Source organism: Melozone crissalis, unplaced genomic scaffold, assembly GCF_028551555.1.
Source record: "Melozone crissalis strain CALT ecotype California unplaced genomic scaffold, PUWL_Pcris_2 ptg000009l_1, whole genome shotgun sequence".
NCBI classification, from domain to species: Eukaryota; Metazoa; Chordata; class Aves; order Passeriformes; family Passerellidae; genus Melozone; species Melozone crissalis.
The window spans coordinates 16068077-16079393 of record NW_026535787.1 but is presented as its reverse complement, the minus strand read 5'-3'; positions in this window follow the sequence as shown (position 1 = coordinate 16079393).

Genomic DNA, 11317 nt, shown 5'->3' with positions numbered 1-11317 from the left:
GAATTGGCCCAAAGAGCTGAAGACTGCTTTCTGACTGGGTAAATGAGGCCTTTCTAACCAGTGCACTGAGACAAATTGAAGAAGGGAAGTGCAGTAAAACTGCTGAAGTTAGTAAGTGTCTGCTGGAGCTCAGCTGGAGGCACATGCTTGTGATAAGTGTTGTTAAATAGCTGGCTAAATCTTTTGGTTATGAACTGCCTTTCACAGAGAGATTTAGCTTGTCTGTAATAAATCTGGAGCTCCTGATTTATTACAATTTGATTTGTCCTGTTGGTGAGGAATCTCTTGATTTTTTGATACCTATAGGAGTTAGTCTGAATAGTGATGATTTGGTAGGATGCTGAAGACTAAAAGAAGGGAGATTAAGATTAGATGCTGGGGGAAATTCTTGTCTCTGTGGGTGGTAAAACACTGGCACAGGTTGCCCACAGGAGCTGTGGCGGCCCCATCCCTGGAAGTGTCCAAGGCCAGGCTGGACACAGCTTGGAGCAGCTGGGTCTAATGGAAGGTGTCCCTGCCCATGGCAGGGGGGTGGATTGAGATGCTCTGTAAGGTCCCTTCCTACCCAGGTCATTCTGGGATTCTGTGATTGGTCTGTGATGTGGAGGAGCAAAGGCATAGCAGGTTGCAATGATAAGTGCCTCTTCAACAGGAGAGGTTTCTGTGGAGGAGAACAATTTACTGAAACTACAGTGTTTCCCATCTGATTTCTAGGGGTGCACAGAAAGAATGCAACTGTAGTGTAATCCAGTTACACAGTTTTGCTACAGCAGGTCTGAGACTGATAAAAATGTGTCTGAAAATGAAACAATCACTAAAGATAAACTTGAATTCTGTTTTGTTGAACAGATTCTGGAGACAGGGAATTACAGTTTTTAAATAGTCTGTCAGTTCAGGGCAGCGTATATTTCCAAGGTGTATGTGAGGTATTTACCTTAGTTTGACCTGGCATTTTGGCACATTCTATGTAAGGAAGTAATTGATCTGTTAAAATCAGTGTAAGTATTGCTGCTCAGATATAATTTTTAGTGAAAGTAGATTTCCATAGCTGCTCAGCCTATCGTGCTCTGTGAAAGCAATGCTTCTTTTAATACACAAAATGTATTTCCTTTTCCCATGCACAGAATTCCTGCTAGAAATCAGTATTGATACTTGGAAAAAGAGTATGTATCATTTTGTCTCTTGTAGTGTTATTTCTGTCATTGTCTTCAGAAATCCTATATCCACTTGTTCAGGTGCCAAGGTTGTGCTGTAAAGTAGTGGAGGAGTAGAACCATGTAAGGATTCTAGGTGCAACTATTCTGTCTTCCACAATCACTTTCTGTGCAACCCTGCAAAATCTCAGAGTGGTCAGAAGCATTCCAATTACTCTTAAGCAGAGGGAAATAAATCTATTTATTGTATGTTTCAAGAAACAGCCACTAACCTAGAATAAAAATAGGTGTTATCCCAAAGAAGCTTAACATTCCATCATCTCCAGACCAACAAGGAATAGGAATCTCCCTAACATTTTGCCTAGGTGTAATTACTGAGACATCAGCAAAAAAAAAAAAAAAAAAAGGAGTTGGAAGTTTTAAACACATCTACAGCAGTTTCAAAACATGTGCATGCTCTTTATAAGCTTTCTTTACTTTGAAAAATAACACTGTTAATCAAATAGAATTCAATGTGCACGTTCTGTGACACAGTAATTGTTTGATTTTTGCCATATTGTGCAGTGTTTCTAATTATTTATTTTCCTGCAGCCAACTTGCTTTTTTTCTAAAAACCATGCCTGTGAGTCTTCTGTTTAAGCTGGCAAGAGTTATCCCTGGAAGTGTCCTTGCAGTCAGTGTAAGTACTAGTGCAGTTTGTTCAGGGAGATTGAGAAGCAGCAGTGACAGAGTGGATGTCCCTGTAATCCCCTATTCCTCTGTTTTGTAGTGTCCCAAATTTAAATATATAAGTGAGTAAACTGGCCATGTGGCGGCTCATGTGATCTTAAGAGTAAAGGATACTCTTGAGTTGCTCCCAATGCCCCCTGCCCCCCCATGCATGTTAGCTGGCATAAATATCCTAGGAAGAAATTTGTTTTCTAATTGTAGAATTTGAGGTGCAGAGTAGATGATGGCTGTTACTGTCCCCCAAGGCCACCCAAGCAATCTACAGACCTTCCTCAAACCCTCATGGCCACAGGTTCCAAAGAGTAACACTATAATAAAAGGATATTTTAAGAAAATAATTGTTTTATACAGATGACTACTGGGGTTCTTGCTATGATACCATGCTCTGAGCCTGGCACATGGAGTCCCAGCTGGACCCCAGGCTTCCCTTAGCGCACCCAAGACAGGGGCCTGTGTCAGCTTCAGCTCTATTAAAAGGTGCTAAGAAACACTGATTTACATTTAAAAATGGAGATCCCTGCGAAAGCCAGTGCTGGAGGCAGCTCAGCACGTCTGCCAATAGTTTCAGGTGTCTCATGGCCTCTTTTTTTCACTGAGAAGGGACCATGGAGTCTCTCATCATCTGTGGCAGTCTACAGTTGGAGCTGTAGACTGCTGGGACTACACACCACTGTTAGAATGAAAATTCAGCTTGTCACCTCTTCAGCCAGCAAACATCTGAGGATCTTGGCAAAGGAGGGTCTTTTCTTGCCTCTGGAAGAACCTATAGATCAGCAAGAGAATACCTTTTACATGACCCCCAAACCTCAGGGTGATTTCTTAGCAAGTAGATTCTGGCAGCCAGGAGTCTTCAGAATCTGTTATCACCAGGACACAGAGACTGAGGAAGAGAACTCACCAGGACCTTGGGGTTTTTTGTTCTTACTCCTGGAATACCACTTCAGTCTTCATAGCTGTTTCCTAGTTAAGTATTTCCTGGAAGCTCCTAGTGTATACAGACACTTCTGTTCAGTAAGCACTTTCTATTTTGATGAAGGAAAGATAGTGGGGAACTACTGGAAATGGATTTTGGTCATTAGGGAACTGGGAGAGGGATGGGGAGATACGTGAGAGAGGTCAAGGGCACCATTTCCTTGGCAGTGTGATGCTGGAAGCTCTGTGAATTCTGTACCCGAACAAAAATGGAGTCCTGCTCTTCTCCATCTCCACCTGCAGTGGTGCCAGCCCTGATTCTTTGCACCCTTCAGGCAGGACAAGACAGTAGAACGTGGATGCAGTTTTCCATCTGAGAGTGCAACATTCCTCTTGGGAAACTTCAAGGAAAAAAAGTGCTGAAAATGCAGACATGGGCATCTCTCCTATTTGCTTCTCCAAGGTATGCATAAGCTCCTGAACACCTTGCTGGTGTGGTCCTTCAAGTCTCACAGGTCTTTTCTTCCACAGCTGGCTGATATGCAGAGAGCTGCAAGGAGGACAGGTCTTTTTCCAGATCTAGGTGCTATTTTTCTGTGCCTGCATGCCCCATAGTTTTGTGCCCAACTTGCTGCCCTCTGAGGTCATGTGTTTTGAATATCAGTGTTCTTGGCTGCCTGTGTTTTACATTTCCCATTTTGGAGACCTACTGAAAGGCTGTGTGTGTTTGAAATTGTTTAGCACTACTGCTCTCTGGAGCTTGAAAGGAACTTGAAAAGTGCAAGCTGGAAAAAAGGAGCTTGACTGCAATGTAGTCAAAGGCAAGAAAGAGCACAGACTTTGAAAATTTCATTCAGGAACAAACTTCAGCATCTGAATAGAGCACTGGGGCTATACTTGTTTAGCTACCTTAGTATTTAATTTCATTCCCCAGGTGGCTTTCTGTAGATACTAGGAAACTTAAATCTTTCCAAACAATTTCAAAATTTGCCTTTTTGATAGTCCACTCATTTTAATGATGGATTGGAGAATAGAAAAATCAGACTGTACTACATTTCAGCTATTGGATATTACATGTGCTGTATTTTTTCCTACTTTACACCTTCTCATTCCCCCTTCCCAAATTCAGGCCAACAGTTCTCCATGTTATTTGTCTACAAAGTAACCTTTGCTTCTCAGTTCACATGTTGATCAGTCATTGCTTCTGACAAATGGGGATACAATTCAGCATCATAAAGTCACCTCTGGCTATTTCCTGAGTTTATTTACTTTTACTTTTAAGAATAAACTGTGCCTGTATCCCATTATGCATGAAAAATTACTGGCGATTCTCTTCGTTCTTTTGCAAAGTGCCCCTTTGTCACTGTGATCGCACAGGATTGGGATAGGAAGTGGGAACTGAGGTGGGGACTGCTGGTGTGACAGAAGAATTATATTGCTTTGGGATTAGCAGAGCTAAAGCAGCTTCATTTCATCTTCACTTGTGTTTCCAAGGGGAGCTCACATGTGTTGTGTCTCTGTCTGATAAAGGGTAAGCCCATATCCAGCTGTGTGCTCTAGCAAGATGAACTTCAGATTCTCTGTCTCTTGTGGCTCTGCAGGACCCATCTTTTCTCCCCATATTTGTATGAAATTGGCCAGTAGTTCAAAGATTCTAGTGGAAGCTTGATAAGTTCACACAAATAGCCCAAAATATTTACAGGGTTTAAAAAATTGTTTAGAATTTTTTCTAGAAACTCGGCTGAAAATATAAAGTTGGAGAACAGTGTATGTAAGAGCATGCACTGTTGTCATCATTTCTGTCTGGAAATTTAGTATATTCTGCAGACAAGCAGTGTAATTAATTTACTTTTGTTTCCTACTGAAAAGTCAGGCATATTAGGATTATTTTAACTTTTAAATATATTGCATGTGCTAGGACTAAATAGCTTACTGAAGACTAGATCACTAGACTTGCTGATTCCCAATAAGAAGATGAAATTGATTTTATTCTGAAGAACTCAGTCTTGCAGCCCAGTCATGTAAGGACTCATTGTAGTGTGACCAGTGTGATTCTGGTGCAGGGGTTTTGTCCCTGCATGGTTGCTTTAGAGTCATTCTTGACACTGGCAGCCCTAAAGGACCCTCAGGCTGCTTATGACATTTATCAAGAGCAGCTGCTGAGGAAGGATGCTGAATGTACACAACCCATAATATGTAAGGGAGAAAACATTTCCTCCTCCTGTGCTTTCTAGGTCACTGAGGTCCTTCTGTGCAAACACAGACAATGCTAAACTGCTGTTTGGCAGCCTTCAGGATGGCCCTGTGGAGTTATCTGCAGAGAGCCACCTGCATTTAAATAACAGCCACCTTCTTTGCGTTAATCCGAGTGTCCCAGCGATTCTTATTGTCAAGGAAACCGTGGGAAAACCAAACAACTCTCCAACAACATTGTTAGTGTTAGAGAATCGAGGCATTACTTCATTCTGGCCAGGATGTGCAACAGAAATCATTTCATCCACACAGTGCTCGGGTAGTGCAGAGAAAATAATTTCATCACACATGGATTTTATTAGATTATTCATATACTTTACACGATCAAAACCTGTGGAAATTCATTGGTTCATTGGTCATTGGTCCCAAGTTGCACAGTTCTTAGTATTTGGTTTCCCATTGGATATGGATTTCTTCACCTCTGATGCCAACTAGGTTCTCATTCCTATCTTTTTTTTCCCAGACTAGTTGTCTCCAACCATGCCAGGTGTGATATTTGGAGTTGATGTTAGTGGTCAGTAATGGTTGTTATCTTTTGTGCATCTTCTGTACTACTCCCAGTTTGTTGGGATGTTAAGCTCATTAGACTTCACCTAGAAGAATAGTCCCCTGAAAAGAAACTTCAATTCCCTTCCCCCAGGGCAAAGGGGAATATAACTGAATAAAGTTACAAGAGGCTTTTTCACCACACACCCAAAACTTCTCTTCCTCCCTGCTTTGGTGTGAGGGTCTGTGCAAACTGGGCAGCAGATAGCTATGGCTGTGGCTGTCATCTCCACCCCAAAATGCTAGGCTTGGTCCTCCTGTGATCTCCCCCAGCCCAGACCTGAGTAATTTTATCTTATCTCTGTCAACTTACAATCCAGTGCTTCAGTCAGAAGGCTGATTCAGGATGTGGTGGTTTTCCATGCAGCTTTTGTTACACAGTTTTGCTATAATAGGCAAAAGTCTTTCATAAAAATGTTTAAGCCATGTGAGAAATAGTTACTCACTTTTCATAGTTTAGGAAGGTTTATTAAACCTCATCAAAAGTACAACAGAAGACTGAATAAAGAATAAAGGTTACAGTACTGGGAGCAAAAGATTTTCCCCACCATGTGCTCAGCCCCCTCACAATGGAGGTTATCCCTTTTTAACCCTTTAACCCCTCCCAAAGTTCTGTCCATCGGCCCCTTCTTTGCTGTCCAGTGATAAAGATCTCTTCCTCAAATCCTGACTGGAGGTCAGATGTCACCATGGTGACAAGCCAGCCCTCCCAAATGTCCCAACCCGGCTGTCCCTTGATAACCACACGAAGGGGTACAACATCACTATAAATCTATAAAACTTTTCTTAACCTATAGACATGATATTTGTCTGTTAATTGTGAGAGTCAATCATTGCATTACTCATCTATCACAGCCATAAATCATTAAATTTCAGTCTCTGACAGAAGGACTCCAGGAGTTAACAGGCTTGGAGACAAGGGTTTGACAGGGAGGGCAGGAATGTTCAGGGTGGAAGATGGTTGCTGTCAACAGGGTGATTAATTAGCACTAGAGCAGGTCATTAGAAAGCAGGATGGATTCTTTATCAAGTGAAGACTTCAGAGTGAAATTAGATATTTTTCTATAGCATGGTACTCCAGCTGGGTGCAGGGGCATTGGTGGATGGAGGGAAGCTGTAGCAGAGCTTTTGCTAGCACAGCTGATGTTTGGCAGACTTTCTGTGTCTCCTTGTCTGCAGTTGTGGTTGGAGGTGGAGGAGACTTTCTCTACTGGATGTGACAAGTCGAAATGAGAGTGAGAGGACCAAGGTATTCAGCAGTGTATCTATGTGCACAGCTGGAAGGTTGCAGACAATTTAAAAGTGGTCTTCATTGGTTTAGTTAATGGATTTGATGTGGGTACTGCTAGTAAAAGTGATCTTTCTCTTTGCAACTTAAAATGTTGGAATTACTCCTACAGAAAATCACTACTAAAAAGTCACTACTTAAGTTGAAAGGGTAATTTAAAACCCTCCTCATATTTATTTTTCTATTGATTCCTCTAAACTTTTTAATGTTCCAGAACTGACTTGGAATCACATTAAATATCTGATTCCAAATGTTCTGAAGATCCCTAGCTGTGTCTTTGGCCCAGCCAGCGGGTGATTAGGTGTTTCAGTGTTTTACTTTGTAGTGCCTAATTGACTTCAAAGCCTAAATTTGATTTTTCCAAACTGAGCCAGCAGTTTACTGGTTTTCAGTTGCAAATGAGTTGGGGGAAGACCATGGATGTAGTTGGGTACCACAGACAAGGTGATGAGTAGAGATTTGCTTACTTTAGGCACAGCAGTACTGAACATTGCTAAATACCCATTATAATTTGGGCCACAGCCCACTCTTGTTTGAACAACTGTCCTGCTATTGCAGCAACAATCTCCCATTATTGGCCAAAGGTCTTTTGTGAACCATGCAAAGTCATAAAAGTGAGAATTCCTACCTGGAGTTAGACTACCTAGTCCTAGACAGTGTTCACATCTTTCATCTTTCATTTGCAGCATTTAATGGATTTACCATTTGCAGCATTCAATGGATTTACCATTGTCTGTGACTGTAGAATAAATGAAGAGTAAGCACTACAGATTTTGATGAAGGCAAGTTAAATTCTAAACCTGACAGGACAAGAGGAAATTGCTTTAAACTGAAGGAGGGTAGATTGAGATTAGGAAGAAATGCTTGGCTGTGAGGGTGGTGAGGCCCTGGCAGAGGTTGCCCAGAGAAGTTGTGGCCGCCCCATCCCTGGAGGTGCCTGGGCAGTTTGGACAGGGCTTGGAGCAAACTAGTCTAGTGAAAGATGTCCCTACTCATGGCAGTGAGTAGGGACATCTAAAAGATGTCTAAAGATCATCTAAAGATCATCTAAAAGATGATCTTTAAGGTCCCTTCCAAACCTTTCTATTATTCACCACAGGTAAAATGGCAGTATTTCCTGCTCCACTAAGAAATTTAATTTTGTCATTGCAAAGATTGGGGTTTTTTGTTTGTTTGTTTGGGGTTTTTTTGTTGGTTTGTTGTTGTTGTTGTTGTTTTTTGTTGTTTTTTTTTAAGCAGCTGCCAGAGCTGAATAGTGACTAGTTTTTGTCCAGTGAAGAACTTGGACTAAATGGAACAGCTGCACAAAGATGTTCAGCATAATAGGTAATGTGAGTCTTTAAGCAAAATCCAGTGCCGTGAAAGCCAAAATACAAAAAGCTCTTAAAAAATTTTTTTGGAAAGAACAGATGGAAAAAAAGTCTTATGAGCTGTATGACAGGATCACATCAATCAGCCCAGCAGCAATGGCATATAGAACCCTTCACAGGTGGGCAAAAAACATAACCAGAACCAGACACAATAGTGATATGTCCAACTCTTCAAAAAGAAGAGAGTCAGGGTGAACAGTGGCTTGGTAGACTGAGGACAGGCAGGAAGCACAGTGGTTATAGTGGTGTTTTATCTCCATAAAGCTGCAGTTTGGAAGATACAGGAAAGCATAATTTCAATACATTTTTTCAACTGATCAGTTCAAAATATATCCTTGAGCTCTCAACCAGTCCTTTTTATGTGTGGTAGAAAGGTGATAATCGACCTGTCCAGAAAATGAAGCAAATCTTCTGAGTCCAGTATTTTCTCCTGCATATTTCAATGTTATTCTGCCACTAGATGTCCTGCTGACCACACAGAGCAGGGGATGAGCTGCTCTCCCTGGTGAACAGCAGAGACCAAGGTAGAAATCAAGCAGCGACAAAACCTGCTTGTAACTTTTAATTCCTTAGGGAGTGTTTTTTCTTAATAATACTTCTCAACACAAAGAGACAGTGAGAATCTTCTCATCTGCCTCCTTTTGTCAAGTGTCACAGTGGGAATAAGAGTCTTGCTGTCATCCATCACTGATCCTATTTTGGAGCACTTGTTTTCTACTTTAATATTTTGATTGTCTTCCATAGCTCACCTCCCTGGTGGTCTCTTTGCTCATTTCCAGGGAATTTGTTCTCCTTGGATCTCATATGCATGGGTGCTGAAGACTAAGAGCAACTCACCACTCTTTGTTTCTATTAATTCTCGACAAAACTGAGAATCTTTCAACACCAAATGGCACCTTCCGAATCTCAGTATGTTTCCCATGACAGTTCAGGACAGTTTCCAAATGCAAGGAAATTCCAGGGATGCTCAGTAGCCTATTGCCGGGGAGGATTTTGGGAGAAAATATCAGAGTTCATGTTTTAACAGACTTTCCTCAAGACAATGGTGAGAATTTTCTCCCCTTTCCATGAAACAGTTCTGTATCTCAGTAGCAATTATCAGAAGGGAAGTGCTGTGCAGGATAGGTGGGGCTTTGACAAACAAATGTGTGATATAAATTCTAGGGCTGACAAAAATGGTCAACATATCTTCTGAACAAATATGACAGCACACTCAGCCTAAGGGCAATACCAGTAGCTGCTGGACTAGAAGATGGGATCCAGAGCTTGGGCTGCTCCCCAAGCCTGATATGGCATCCCAAATAACAGAGATGGGAATGGGACGATGTGTGGATGTCTCCTCTCTTTACGTGCTCCCACTAAGGGAAAAGCTGTGCCTAAAACTGATGTGTGTTTGAGTGCAAATCCCTTTTCTGCTTTTCACATTTATTCTTTTTGCCTTCTTTATCATCACTTGGGTCAGTGGCAAAACTTGGCATAGGACTTGGTACTGTTCTGAATTGCAAAGGAATACTTTCCCACTCTGCAGGTAAGGTAATGAAACAAAAACATTGAAAACATTCCCACTCTGCAGGTAAGGTAATTGAAACATGAACTGAACATTTCCACTCCTCAGTTTCACTGTCTTAAAGAATAGCAATAGTGACCCAAAGGGCTTGTGACATTGAAATGCTTGACAAGTCCCAGGGGACAGAGATGACACTGCACTGCATGAGCTCCTGTGGCATACCAAGCAAAAAAATTAGTAAGGTTTGATGTGCAAATCATGCTGCAGCATTGAGAGTTTCCAGGAACCAAATAGTTAAACACCATACAAAACCCTTAAATCTCTGATTTTATCCACAGAATTAAATGGCTTCATCTGTGCTTTTTTCTAGAAAATTGATAATATTCTTAGCACTTAAGAGGAGTTACATGGGGATTTTCCCTTTATTTGAAGTCTGGTTGAGTCTAGCTTAATTATCTAATTTGATCTAATTAATTGTCCAGCTCATTGACTTTCATTTAGTGGTTCTTACAATGTGCTCCAAAGCCTGTGGTGCCTGGACTCCTTTGATCATGGATAGAGGCAGGATGTCACAGCCATAGGCATGAAGACACTGAATTGGCTCATTGCTTCATTAAATTAGAGCAAAGAGCTGGAACTCAAATGGGAATGTGACACACTTTTTCTAGTCCCTGTCAGCTCATCCATTCTGTAGTTGATTCCAGACAGATGCTGATAGGCATTGTGCAGGATATTTGAATGCCTGGTATATTGACAGAGAAGGCCATAAGCACAACATAAAAAGACATGAAACTGAGGATTTTTTAAAAAACATCTTCATTCTCCTCCTCATAAATAATAATACCAATTAGATTTTCGTTTCTCTCTTTGTCTCTCTTTGCTTCTAGGCAACATCTTGAGCTCAATCTGACCCCTTGACCCTCATTCCTGTAGTAAGATCTGACTAGTGTTCACTGATGAGGCTGTGGCACCATTGTTCTTTCAAGTAAATAAAACTCCCTGGCTACATCCATACTAATAACCAGCACAGGCTGCAGCTGACTGTACAGTTAAATTTTATGCAAGGTCTCTGGAACAGCTTTGGACAGTCCCAAACAGTCCTGTAGTTGTACAGGCCAAACAGTCTTCCTGGTGATGAGAATGGACATGACCAACCTGTTCTGTAAAGAAACAGAGATTAATAATAAAGGTGTAGAACCTTGCATCTCATCTGGCCATCAGACCAGGGGGCAGACCTTAGCAATGTCTATTTTTGCTGGACAACTGTGATGCTTAAATGTCTGCCTTAGAAGATGTGCTGCTAAGATGAGCTGCAGAGGTCACAGTCTTTATGTGTTTGCTCATGTCTTGATTTGAAAAGACAGGTGTCTGCTAAGGAAGGCAGGAGCCTCCCCTGAAATGGAAATGTAACCCCCCTCCCTCTGAATTATTATACATTTGAAATTAAGGGGGGCTCTCAGGCAAAGCTATGGGAGCAGGAATAATAGTTCTTTATTAGGCAAGAAAATAAAAAGATAAAATAAGCAATGCAGTAATACAAAACAACACTGACAAAGTC